General features: G+C 41.7%; 1 long non-coding RNA gene across 1 annotated transcript in view; it reads left to right on the plus strand.

Annotated features, from left to right (window-relative positions):
- The window catches only part of LOC146768732 (uncharacterized), a 31,165-nt gene extending 18,385 nt beyond the window's left edge, over positions 1–12,780 (plus strand). Inside the window, exon 2 of the long non-coding RNA XR_014955969.1 lies at positions 938–12,780. This is a non-coding gene — a long non-coding RNA (uncharacterized LOC146768732). The remainder of the gene's footprint in view (positions 1–937) is intronic.
- The last annotated feature ends 372 nt before the right edge of the window (positions 12,781–13,152 follow it).

Below are 13,152 nucleotides of genomic sequence, written 5' to 3' on the forward strand. Positions count from 1 at the left end.
GAGAGAAAACTTGAGAAAATTTGTGCAACCACCAGTCAGAAAACCACACAGCATGGGGAGGCACTCCCAGCAGTCAGGACATGATTCTGAGGTGTGACGTGACTTATATTTCCTCCTTTCCTTTATCTTTTGCCCCAGGTCAGAACACTGGTCTATCTGCATCCTCCTCCTACTTCCACCACGCTGCTGAGTAGAACATTCCATGGCCCCATTGCTAGTGTGCGCAAGACAACCCCTTCCCCAGATGAAAAGAAAGCATTTAAATAACATTTGGGGGTTGAATATAATATTTAAATTGATTCAGGGAATCCTTTAGGTTTGTCCAGAATTCAGAAATAGTTTGATTTGGGATGGATCCAAAATGAAATGTTGTATTTGGTGTAATCACAATATTGTAAAAGCAGTGATTCCCACAGTTTCTTCCTCCTGACAGCAATTGAAGCTGATCTCACATGGCACATTTTGTGCTGCTGCTGCCTTCATTGATTAAATTTTTCTTCAACCAAATAGTTGCATCCATATACAAGTAAGAGAAAAACTTGGAGTGATCTTTTAAGGAACTTTGGGTCAAGTCATAATTTGGCTGCCAATAGCTCAGAGGCAAACACATCTGCTATTCTCCACCTAGCAGCAGTCTATCTGTATCAGCTTTCCTGCCGTAGGAAAAAAAATTGGCAATTAAGAGGCCTTGGGACAGAGAGATGTGGTTAGATACAGACTCAGTCTGTATTCCTAAAAATACTTGCTCTTAATTCCCAGCATCTAATACCTGCTCTTCACCACACTCAAAAGTGAGTGAAGAGTAGAAGCAGCAAACTTCTTGCAGCATCCCCACAGGTGCAGAGTAGCTCTGTTTGGACAATTACAGTTTCTTCCTCATAATTTTAAACTTGTCTCAAGATTCTGCTTCTAATTCTGTGTAATGTTATTGTCACAGGAACATCTTGTATGTTTGGTTAATCACTGCAACCAACAGAGGACTACTTATGCATTTCCTCATGTTCTGCCTCTTCTGGTGCTCACTGGTTTGTTTCTCGAAGCATGGCATGATCAGCACTGAGACATGTTGAGGAAGCCAAGCTCACTATTTCCCTGGCTGCAGGCCACAAGAGCTTGGGGATGCTTCACCCACATGGGATATGATGTCCAGAAGATTGTGATAAGACCATAGGGACTGGTTTTCTGCCACTCTGCCTGTCAGGGGTGATAATAGGCACTGCTGACTTTAATTTCTGAGGGCTGGACCACTTTTTTGAGAGGTCATTGAAAACTGGAAAGTCTAGGCATATGGAAGAGCAAAGGCAAAGGAAAGCAAAGTTTCTACAGTGCCTATTCCATTTTGATTTCACTGCTCTGACCACTTTGCACTTTTGAAGAGGCAAGTCTCCTGAAAGAGCTGCACCCTCTCCATGTGGGAAGTAGCTTGTTGGATGATTGCATTAATCTTGTCCCTCACCTGAAGCAGGTAGCTCAGAACAGCCAAATGAGAAGCACACGAAATCTGGTGAGCCCACATCAGTGCCTCCCCAACTGGGAGAGCTTCTCAGTTCCCATTTCTATGAAGTGGAGCAGTTAAGTATAGCTTATCCAGATAAAAGGACTTTCCTTCTGAGAACATGAATTAACAAGCAAGTTATAACTGGTGCTTGATTTTAAGCCTATGTCTCTAGCATATCATTAGCTGGGTTTCTCCTTCTTTTGGGTTTTTAAAGCCATGAAACCCACCACCCTGGTGAGATCTATGTGCCAATCCCAGCTGGAAAGTGTTGTGCCCCCACAGCACCCACCTGTGTCCTAGCATTCAAGCTTCTTTTCAAGCAAAATGTAGAAACAAGACCCACAGCAATGCAACCCTCATCTGTGGGAAAAGATGGGCGGAGAGCTACTAAAAAAAAAAAAATGAAAGCTCTGCATTATAATAAGCCCTTGCTCTTGGAGACACATATAAAAGAAATTTCATGGTTTCTTGCTCTGAGAAGTGGAGTTGCAGTAGTTAAAACTTGTTAGACTCAGGAAGTTTCAGAGCAGTTGAAGGATGAGATCACTGTTGTTCAAACAGCCAGTAAGGCATGGTAAGGTAGGAAGGTGCTACTTCCTACCGGTTTGGGCATGGTAAGGTAGGAATCCACAACTATTTCCAGCCTTTGGTCAGCTGCCCCTGAGCCCACTGACCCCTCCATGGTGGAATACACAATGGAGCCAGAGCAGCCTGGCTCTTCACTGTTGACTGTGAAAGAAATGTGTTTTTCTCTGTAATCAGCTGCATGTAAAGTGTAGTAAAAAGTCCTTTGGAGAGAAGTTGTAGTTAAGATCATTTTAGACCTAATATTTCTCCAGCAGCTGTGCAGCACACTTTGAGCTTGACCCTTGCTTCTGTCACAAAGATGCACAGAGTAGTTCTAGAGGTGCAAAACCCTAGTGCACCAGCCTTTGCCTACCTCCCATATATCACTGCCAAGAATGCATAATTTAAAAGTAAAGGGAATAAATCTCTGGATGAAATAAAAATACCAGTTAAAGGGACCTCTTACAGGGTCACCACAGGGCAATTTGTCTTCTCATGTCTGGTCACCTGAACAAGATGAGGTCATCACCCTCTCTGGAGTCTTAGGAGGAGCCAACACAACTAACTTTGAGGAGAAGACAACTAAGTCTAGAGGTAACATGAAAGTGCAACAAGATTGACATGGCATTGTAAAGCCTGGAGTTGATCCTCTGTGTCCCCAGACTGCCTCTAGTGCCTTTATTGTGGAATCAATACTGATTAATGAGGTCTTAGATTAGCTTTATTTGAAATTATATTTGAGTATCATAAAGCAGAATGGTGCACAGGTTATTGCAGCAGCATTAGTATGTAATGACTTTGAATTGACCCATTCAGCTGTATAGAAATTTCACTTGAAGGAATTCACTCCTTGGGAGATTGGTTTCTGACAAAATGTAGCTGTGGCATAAGTGTTTATGGTTTCTATCTACATCTCCAAAAATAAGCTGATAAATTAACATCTCACCCCAAATTCTGTGTGGCTGAGCAATAGCCTGGGAAGGTTATGTTGAACACCAAGGTGGGCAGTGCTGAGCAACCAGATCATCCCCAGCCAAGCTGAGCAGCAGGAAGGGTTGCAGCCATCTGCCACACAGTTGGTTGACCCGCCTGGGATTAATCTGTTCTTGAGTGGACATACAAGGAAAAAGGTGTCAGTGTCCTCTGGCCTACCACCACTAATTAACTGGCATTGTTGCTGATATTAATTGATATTCTTGCTGCTGCAGGAGAGAAGCCAGAAAGCAAGCAGGGCTGTCTGTCTCCTCTTTCTGAAAGTGAGCTTCTTGCAACATGGACTGAGATGTGTTATCCAAAAGGTGAGAAGAAGCTGTGCCCAGCCACTGCCCAAATGGCACCTGCTGTATGGCAGCATGGAGATTGCCAGTCCCACAGGGGATGCCAGTCTCATGGAGGATATGAGTCACACAAAGCAGGTTTGGAAAAGCCTTGCCCTCTGGCTACCAAAGCAAGGTAACCCTGACACAACACCACAGCAGGTGTGCAACAGATGCATGGAAGAGTCAGAAAATTGGTACCTTTTGCAGACAGCTGTTGTTGTTTCAAAACCATGTAAAATGAAGACATTTGATCCATCTGACTTCACAGCCACTGTTAAACATCACTGCTGTAGCTGTCTGTCCATCCAAGAACCCCAGTTTTTACAAATCAGAGATTGGCTTTAGGACATGATTACTCTGGCCCAACTTGTGCAATTTTTCAAGAACATCTGAGTAAAAAGAATAATTGCCTTATTACTTATAAACTCCAAAAGTGATGATGCTAAGGAAGCCTGGGACAAAAAACAGGACTCTGTTCCTCTTGGGACCGTGTGATGACTGATGCAAAACTCCCCAAAACAATCAAGCAGCTTTCAGTGTGAGAAGATATTAGATAATGGTGACATTGACCTGTGTTTGCATTTGTGAGCGCCTCTTCTGTGCATGCTCTTGTCTCTTCCTTGGCTTATGTGAGCTGGGTTGGTGCAACCATCTGGAGCCAGGCAAACACAAGAGCCCTTCTGAAGTCCCAGAAGATGTGCTTGTGTCACCCCCTTTGCCAACAGAAGTGTGAGGGGGAGGAGATCACTTCCCTCAGAGAAGTCATGGCATTTAGCTGGAGTCAGTATGGTTTTCCATCAGCTGATCAGTTTGCAAAGGGAATGCCTGGCTACAAGCTAGTCACACAGAGAGGCCAAAACAAGATGGGGAAACGATAGACAGAGCTTGGTGGGGCGAGACTTGCCCTTTAAGCTGCCTTCCTGTGCCTGCCCTCCTGCAGATATTCTTTCCTTGAAGCCTCCTCCTGTTCCCTGGCTCAGAGAACCTGCAGAAGTCCAGCCTACATTCGCCACATGTCGTGGAAAAATGAGTCAGTCATTAAGGCTTTTAACAATGACGGAAGCACAACTGACACACGTGTGTCTAGTGCGTGGGATAGGAGCAGCAGAAAAATGTTGTACTAGTGACTGATGTGCCAAATTTCATTTCACTTGTTGCAAAGAGAAATTATGTCCATTATCGTTGAGCAGGAGGCAATTTTTAATAGGTTATTTTGTTAGCTGCAATTTTATAGTAAGCTGTTCCACAAATGAACCAGTCTGTGTTCTTACAGGAGAAAAAAAATATTTTTTAGAAAGACTAAGATAAATGAGGCATGTTTAGCTATTCTGGTTCATATATTTGATTTCTCTGTCTTTCAGGAAAGATGGGCATTTGATAGGAAACTTCTGTCATTTTTTCCCTCAGATTTGTAGGGGATGAATTTGCCTCTTATGTAATTATTCCCATGTACTAAAGTTAGTGGCTGCTGGTTTCACAATTGCAGAATGAAGATAGATGATCTTGAGCATGATTTGGGTGAGGAAGGAAAGGCCTTCTCATCTTTGTGCCAACTAGATCTAGGTGCTGAATTTTGCATGCTGTAGGGTTTGCCTGTATTTTGTTTGCTTGTTTTCAAGAAGTTTACAGTGCCTCTGTATCCTTCATTCCCAGTGAAGATCTGGGGCTTTTCTGGTATGTAAACATTCAGGTATTATTGTGCTTCAAGGTATGAATTATTCTCATAAATGACAGCTAGACTATCTCAGCCTAAGAAAGACATCTTCTTCCACTCAGTTTGGAGTCACTCTGTTAAGAGCAGGATCCTCAGGCTGGGTTTGCAGCCCTCCCTGCTGCTTCCACCTGCTTGTATCATCTTCCACCAGAAAAAAATTGCTCATTTTAGCAGATAGGGACCCAGTCACAATATATATGGACTGAAAAGTGTGAGAACCAGAGGGATTTTTTTCATGCCACTTTCCCTTTGTCCCTGGCTGTAGTTGTGGGGGACCCAGTGGTGCATTAAAGGATCTCAACTCACAGCACTAAAAACAACCATTATAGATCTACTTTCTTACTGTGCTGAGAAAGAAAGACCTGCAGAGTACCCCGGGCATCACCTGCTGCCCTGGTCAGACCCCTGCCCAAAAACCTCTCCCCTTGCCCCTCCCTTACTGCTGATTTGCATAGAAGGAGATAGCACTATGAGCTGTTCATGTTACCTCAAATCCAAGGGAGGCTTTGGGAAGTATATAGCATACATATACTATAATTATTATAAATATGCTAAATAATTAATTTGGGAAGTATATAGCATACAATTCTTTGTAACAGTTCTCTGCCATCTAGGAAAGGATGGTTTCTGGAGTGCATCCTGGTTGCTTAAAGAGAGCAGAGAATTGTAGCTGGAATTGCTCAGGGCATACAAAGGCTCTGGCAGACTGAAAGCAAAACCTCTCTGCAGGAAACATTTGGCATCTCTTCTCCCCAGAAGCCCATATACCAGTGTACAAGGGGGCTCTGCAAATACTCCCAGCATATTCAACAGGAGCAGTCTATAGCTGTTTGCACTACATCTAACTGAGGCATCTTTTCATCTTTTTGCTATTCTTCTTTGTCTTGTATTACAGGAAAGCACATCAAGAATTAAGATACAATAATAGATTTCACAGCTTTTTTCTTCTTTTTTTTTAGCAGCTATTTTAGATATTTAGATTTATAACACCAAGTAGGGAACATTTTATGGGACCTCTGACTTAAAACATTGGCAACACATCATTGAAGAAGTCTGCCTTTCCTTTTCAAAAAAACATGGAAATATCAAGCTGGAACAGCCTGAGATGGTCAGCCAGCTGTCTGCTATTTGAATCCCATGAAAACTCAAATACAGCTGCAGGTTCAACTTTGTTCTGGTCAAATATGGCAGTCCTGGAACGTGCTCCTTTACACTGGGGCATGAATAGTGTCAAAATTAATGCTATTCTCTTAGCAGTATGGATTAAAAGCTGTTTGACAGCTCCCTAAAGGCATGAGTGAATGAGGAATTATTCAGGAGTGGATTTCTCTCTAAGGAGGTCCCACAAAGATCAATTACTGACTCTTTTTTTTTTTTTTTCTACTGAGTATTTTAATCAGTGATTTGGGGAGAGAAACAAAAAAAATCACAAATAGGAAACATGCAAGTGGGGAAAAAAATCATGCACTACTTTGAGCAGAAGAAACCCAAGGGCATTTTAACACAGCTAAATATGAAATTGAAAACCTGTAACTGCAGAGTATAGGCTGTATTTACAGAACTCTATCTTGCAGGTATATTGAGATATCCTGGAAATGACCTGAGCATTTAAAATATGCCCACTGCTATTCAATAGCTCATGCTGCACCAGCAGGTCTGAACAAGCCTTGATCAGAGGCTGTAGAACAGGACAGGCTCCAGGAGGAGGAGTAGAAGGAGGAAGAGGAGGAGGATACATCCATCATACCTGCATCAAATATGATTATTGCCACAGTGGACTATCCATTACTTGTTACCTGGTCAAGCAGGACATTGAGAATATGAGGAGCGTTGAAGAAAAAAGCCAAAAGACAAGGAATGTGATCACAAAAATATGCTAAATAATTAAATAATCCAGAAACCCTATCAGTTTTACTTAAGCGAAAGGAAGAAATACGATCACAGTCTACAACTAGTAATGTAAGGAACAGAAGTTTGAAGGCTCTTTGTTCTGCAAAGAAAAGTGTAATGGCAGGCAGTGCCAGGTGTTGAAAACAGAAAACTTCAGATGAGAAACATGCCACAAATTATTAAGTATGTGAGTTCTCTGAGTTTGCTTAGCTTACTGGTTTCTAGAGTACTGGAAATTTTTAAATGAATTTAATGTCTTCTGGAACAGATGCTCTTGCTCCAATTAATTTGAAGAAAGCGTATCATCTGCCATATGCAGACAGAGAAATGGTCACTCACAGTTCCCCCTGGACTTCTGAGAATAAACCCCAAATTATTACCAATGCTCGATACTTATTTGATGTAGCACAGAGCTCTGTCACCTATATGTGAGAACTGATACAACCATGTCCTAGTGCAAGAAGGGCTGTCTTGCTTGTTTGCTTGAGCTGAGACACATAAATTCTGCTTACAGCTTATTTTGGGCACCAGTTACATGGGCAGCATCCTTAGTGAGGGGGCTCAGGCTTCTTGTGCTCCCGCTGCTGCTGTCTGGGAGCTAGAGCAGGGCAGGCTGGCTGTGGCTGCTTGTGTCTCCTTGCCAGGGACCAGGGAGACACCCCATGCTTCATATGATCCTACCAGGATTTGTGAATAATAAAGGCTCACTTTGTAGAGAACAGCCTCGATGTTCTCCCAAATGCCGGAATTAGTTCTAGCACCATCCATGTGGCTCTTAGCAAAGAGAACAAAAGGTCTTGGAAAAAGCTCTTGAGCTAGTTCAGTGCAAAAAACAACACATTAACATATAAGAAAGGATGAGGCAGGAAGATTTTTGTGGTTAAATCGGTAACATCGACATCCTATGCAAACAGCATTGTTACGGGTTTTTTTTTTTTTTTTGTGCTCCCTTTCTTTTTTGGGAGTCCTGTGTCCTTGGTCAGAAGGAAATGCCATCCTGGGGTGAGAATACTCGAGGCAGAAAATGGGTTTTATTCATACTGAGAATCCCAAACCATGTCAGTGCTAACAAACTGGAAAAAAAAAAAAAAAGAAATTAGGAAGCTGGTATATGTGTAAGGCATGCAGTGAATGACACACTGCTAATAAAACTAATTTTCACTTTGAACAACAGTGGATCTCACAGGCTTTTCTTTGAACAGGAAAGCCTGAATGAACTAAGATATTGTGCATCTCATATAACCTTTGTGTGTGAATGAATCATAGTTCTGGTACAGAAAGTTAAAAAGAGATCTTTTAAAAAACTTATAGTGAGTTAACCATAAAATTTCCACTTAAATCATGCAATAAGTTCTTTTTATTAATCTTTACCTTTCAAATTGACCAGTACTATTCCCTATTGTTTTGGTCTCATTTTATTTCCTGTGTCAAGCCAAAAAGCTGGAATTTGAAGGTTTCTTTAATGTATGCTGTGTGTTGATATTTGCATAACAGTAGCTTTCAGGAAGGCTCTTATTTTCCACAAACTGCACAGCTTCCTCACACGGTATGAAAATCTTGATTGGATTTATTTCCCATTAAAAATTCTGTCCCTTAGGCACACAACCCTGCAGATAGATCAGCAAACCTTCATTTTCATTAACAGCCCCATTGAGGTAAGCACAGCAACCAAAGGGTGTTGGGTGTAAGCACACACAAACCCAGGCTCTCTTGTGTGATTATCCATTCATAGCTCAGACAGATGAAGGATGGGGGCTAGAACAAGGGGGATGCCCCACGACAGCTGTCTGCCACAGCTCTCAGCTGTGAACCTAGGCTCTGTTTGAGAAATGACCCTGTGAATGGTCCAACAATGCTCAAAATATTGATGTCTAGTGTCATATTTGACCTGCACAGTGTGCAAAACTTGGTTGTATTCATTGTGGACAAAACAGGTTTTTCCCAAACATTAATATTCTTCACTAGTTAGTTTTGACAGTAAGTGATAATTAATAGATAGTGCTAATCTAGTACTGAGAAATTCTTCTGCATTTCATGTTGATTAAATTATAGGACTTCCAGAAATATATGTAGTATTATATAATGTTATTATATATAATATATAAGTTATTAATAAGTCCAACTGAGAAAAAATAATTAAATCATCATTACACTCTTATCACAGGTCCAAAATACAGACTTCACTGAAATCTAAAGAGAAATTATTATCTACACAGAGAGAATTACCAGTGAGGTTAGAGCATGGTTCATTGCTTCTGTTAACTGAAGAGTTTAAGGCAGATAATTTACTTCACAACTGGCATATTAGGTTGCTCAAGCTAAGCTATTGCTCAGTGTTGCACCATTTTTGTTAACAGACGTCTGTAGAAGAAATGTTTAATCTCCTGAAGTTAACAGTAAAACTCTCACTGAAATACCTTCAAATGAGGTGCAGACTTTCCAAACCTATTTGTGTTTTGGAACTGGAAAATCACTGTTTGCATCAAACCTTCTCCCAATGCAGAGGGAGCACCGACAGTGCTCCAGGGTACTTCCCACTGTTCCATGAACAAGACAACTTACTTTTGTCCTGCCAGCAGCTTGTGACAATCATCATCATCATCATCTTCTCAAGTGTGGTGCACCAAGGTCCATTTCCCTTCCCCACACCACAGATCAAGTGTGCTGGCCATGTGGCAGCAGCTCTCTGGATACAGAGAGAGGCACACAACTTTCCCAGGCATCATCCTGGAAAAGGCTGTGAGAAGATCAGAGAAAAGAATGATAAACAATCCTTATCTTCACTTGCTGCACCTGTTGTTGTGAACATGTGGAATGTGTTATGGAGATTTGTTTCCCAAAGGGTGGTTTCTTGACTGGCCAATGGTGATGGTGTTTGGATTGAAGGACCAATTGGTTCCACCTGTATTGTGACTGTCTGTAAGGGTGATAGGTTTCTTAGTAAGTATAGTAGAATAAAGTGATTGATCAGCCTTCTGAGAAGCATGGAGCCAATGCTAATTATTACCCAGCCAGGGGTGCACTGCTGCAACGACACTGGCCATGCTCTGCAGAAGCCACAGATGCAAACTCCCTGGAAGAAGGGTGCCCTGTCACCCTGCCAGCTCTAACGTGCCTCTCCGTGATGCACTCAGTATGTACCACAAGCTCTTAGAAGTCTGCCTGCGTGCTGACCTTGGACATCTTCCCTCAGTCTTTTGGTATAATATATACAGTGCAATATCTTGAATCTTCTTCTTTGCCCATTCCTCATTAGGCAAACCACATATTATCATAGCAAGCAACCCTCCCAGCAATAATTATTCCAGCCATTAGGTCTTTTTCAGCCTTCATTACTCAGTCACACAGATTTGCCTTATGACTACATTTGTTACTCTTATTTGGACACATAAAGACATGCAGTGTGCGATGATGACTCAGACGTCATTATCCTCAAAATGATTGTCTTTAAATACATGGAGTCTTTCAGCATCCATATACAGTCCTCACTCTGCAATTCACTTCCTGCAATAATATTTGAATGCTTGTCTTTCCATTTCACATATATAAATTTCTTGTATTAAATTTGAGCAAAGTTAATAATCCTGAAAATGTTCAAAATCAAAAAGCATTATAGTTTTAAAGCAGTAAAAATGTTAAATAACCCTTTTGAATGTGTGTATTAATCTCTATTTGCATAGCCTCTGAACTTTGACACTCCTTTATTTTCATTAGAGCAAAATTGGCTCCTGATCATAAACCCAAAATAAGTTGAATACATAATGTACCTAAAGACTCCTGGCATTTAAACGAGTTGGGCTACCATAGCTTTTTTTCTCACAATTTATGCAGGTTTGCTTCTATGCCTGTGCCCATCTCATCTCACATTAATGCAGCAGCATCCAGAGGGAAGGAGAAGGTGGGACTGAAATGGAGGTGCCTGTCCTGTCCCACACCCTGCTCAAACACAGAATCCAGGGGGACCTGCCCCAAAACTTTTCGGGCCAAAAGGGCAGAAGAAGCAGAGTGAAGGAGCAGAGGCTCAGAGGAGCCACAGCAGCTCCTCTGACATGCTGAAAAGCCCAGTGCTATGGTCAGGTTTAAGATGCCTTGTTCCCTTCTACTCCAGTGCAAACCAAGCTTGATTTCACTAAGATTCATCCTATGAATCTCCTAGTTCAGGGCAGAGTGGAAATTATATTATCTTTGGCTTAGACTGCTGGGGGTTTTGTTTCTTTGTGGTCTTGTCATTCTTGCTCTTCTTTTTCCGTTCTAATGAGAGCAAGTGTTCTCCCCTTTCCTTTCTCCTTGTTTGCGTGCATTTCTTTCCCTCTCATTTAACACCGCAAAAAAAAAAAAAAAAAAAAAAAAAAAAAGCCTTTCCTATTTAAATTTTAAGAAAGGCTTCTGAACCATTACTTGTACAAGGAAGTCAGTTCTCCTTTTTGTCTTCCTGTGAGTTTCACCATGCTCCTGGATGCCTGATGATGTCCTTTTTCCTTTTTTTCATGGTGTTCATTGGCATCCCTCATGAGGCAACCTGCTGCTGTTCTGACCACGTCCCTGAGCTGTGCCTGCCCTTGCAATCATGAGCTTCTTCTATCAGGTCTGTTGTCACCCCGTGCTGTCCCAGAACTCAAAAGTCCTTTTCATCTTTTTTTTAACAACTGACTTCAGTGAGCTACAGTTGGGAAGAGATGGCCTGGTGCCCAGGAGCAGTATAACAGCATTTGAGCAGGAGCTTAGCAAAGGTCCTACTCAGCAAGGTTACTCTCATATTCTGTCTCAGATAGATGGAGAAGATTTCCTGGGCTCGTGCCTTCCCACCTGCTCTCCTTACTTAGGGCAGAGCTGCTACCAGGAGCCTCTCAGTTTTCCAAAACCTTTTTACTCTGCTTCTGTGTGTCCACCTTTCAGAGGTCTGCAGTCTGCTTTTAAGATTTGAAACTAATGTTTAAATTTTTGTTAATGATGTCTCTTATTATGCTTCCAGCACTAATACTTCATACTTTACCCTCCTTACCATCTTCATTACCCACTGTCCCATACTGAGTAGGCACTGTTCTGATTTTAAGGAGACAAAACTTTTAAGTGTGCGGAGCACTTTGTCTTTCCTTTATGACATTGCAAAGTGCCATGGTCACAGATATTTAGATATGAAAAGACTCAATTTATATTAAGCAAATGACACTACTGGGCTGCCCCTGTTTTTACTCCTACTAATTTTAGTTCAAAGTATTTTCCAGTACAGTACCTCTGCAAAATTAAAGGGTTCAACTTGGTGACTGGCACTTAGGGGAGGAAAGAGAAAAATGGCAGCAAACCTTGTACTTCAGACAGACTTAAAAGCTGCCACAATTATTTCCATCTCTTTGTACTCCTGAAAATTACTATTTTAACCCAAAACTTAGAAGTATGAAGAGACAAATTAAGTATTTGCCTTGAGGTCCATTCTGGAAGTGGAGAAGAGGCATTTCTGTTTCTGAGCCCACAGTGTGATAGTACAGCCCAAGGAATGGGGGTCAGTTTTGCCCAGAGATGGCTATTCCCAGATGGAAGTGCCCTTTTATATGTGTCCAGCTCATCCAGGATGGGGTGCTGGCCAGCTGGCACAGGCACTTTTAATGTTGGTACCTCCAAAACCAGTTCTCTTGAAGGAAGGGTCTCTTTAGGTACATGCAATGATGTACCTAGACATGCATTCAGAGCACAATCCGATCTACACATTTGATTTAGCCATCGCTCTTTCTCTATGACTTTGTGTGCTCAAAGGAAAATGTTGTTGTATTAAAAAAAAAAAAAAAAAAAAAAAAGCCTGTAATACTTCAAGAAACTCACAGCCCTTAAAATTAGATTTGCCTGAATAGGCAGCAGTCAGAAAAAACCTCCCTTGCTTCCTCTTTTGTCCTTGCCTGGCCTCTTCCATCTTCTCTGCTCTTTTTGTCTGGGCCCTTCCTGAAGCTTTTCTGAATCATGTGTTATTGCATTTGACATTTTTGGTCTTGGGCTGCGTCACTGATCACACAGAGAGGAATTCAACAGCCTGGCTTCCAGGCTAGGCTGCAGTTACCTGAGGTGACTGCTGTACCCTGAATCAAGCACTTCTCTGTTTTATCCTGTGTTTGAACTACAATCCCAAACAAGAACCTTGAACACATAATTTATCATCATACAGCCAGCAATAT

The sequence above is a fragment of the Lonchura striata genome, chromosome 1 (assembly GCF_050655825.1).
Source record: "Lonchura striata isolate lonStrDom1 chromosome 1, ASM5065582v1, whole genome shotgun sequence".
NCBI classification, from domain to species: Eukaryota; Metazoa; Chordata; class Aves; order Passeriformes; family Estrildidae; genus Lonchura; species Lonchura striata.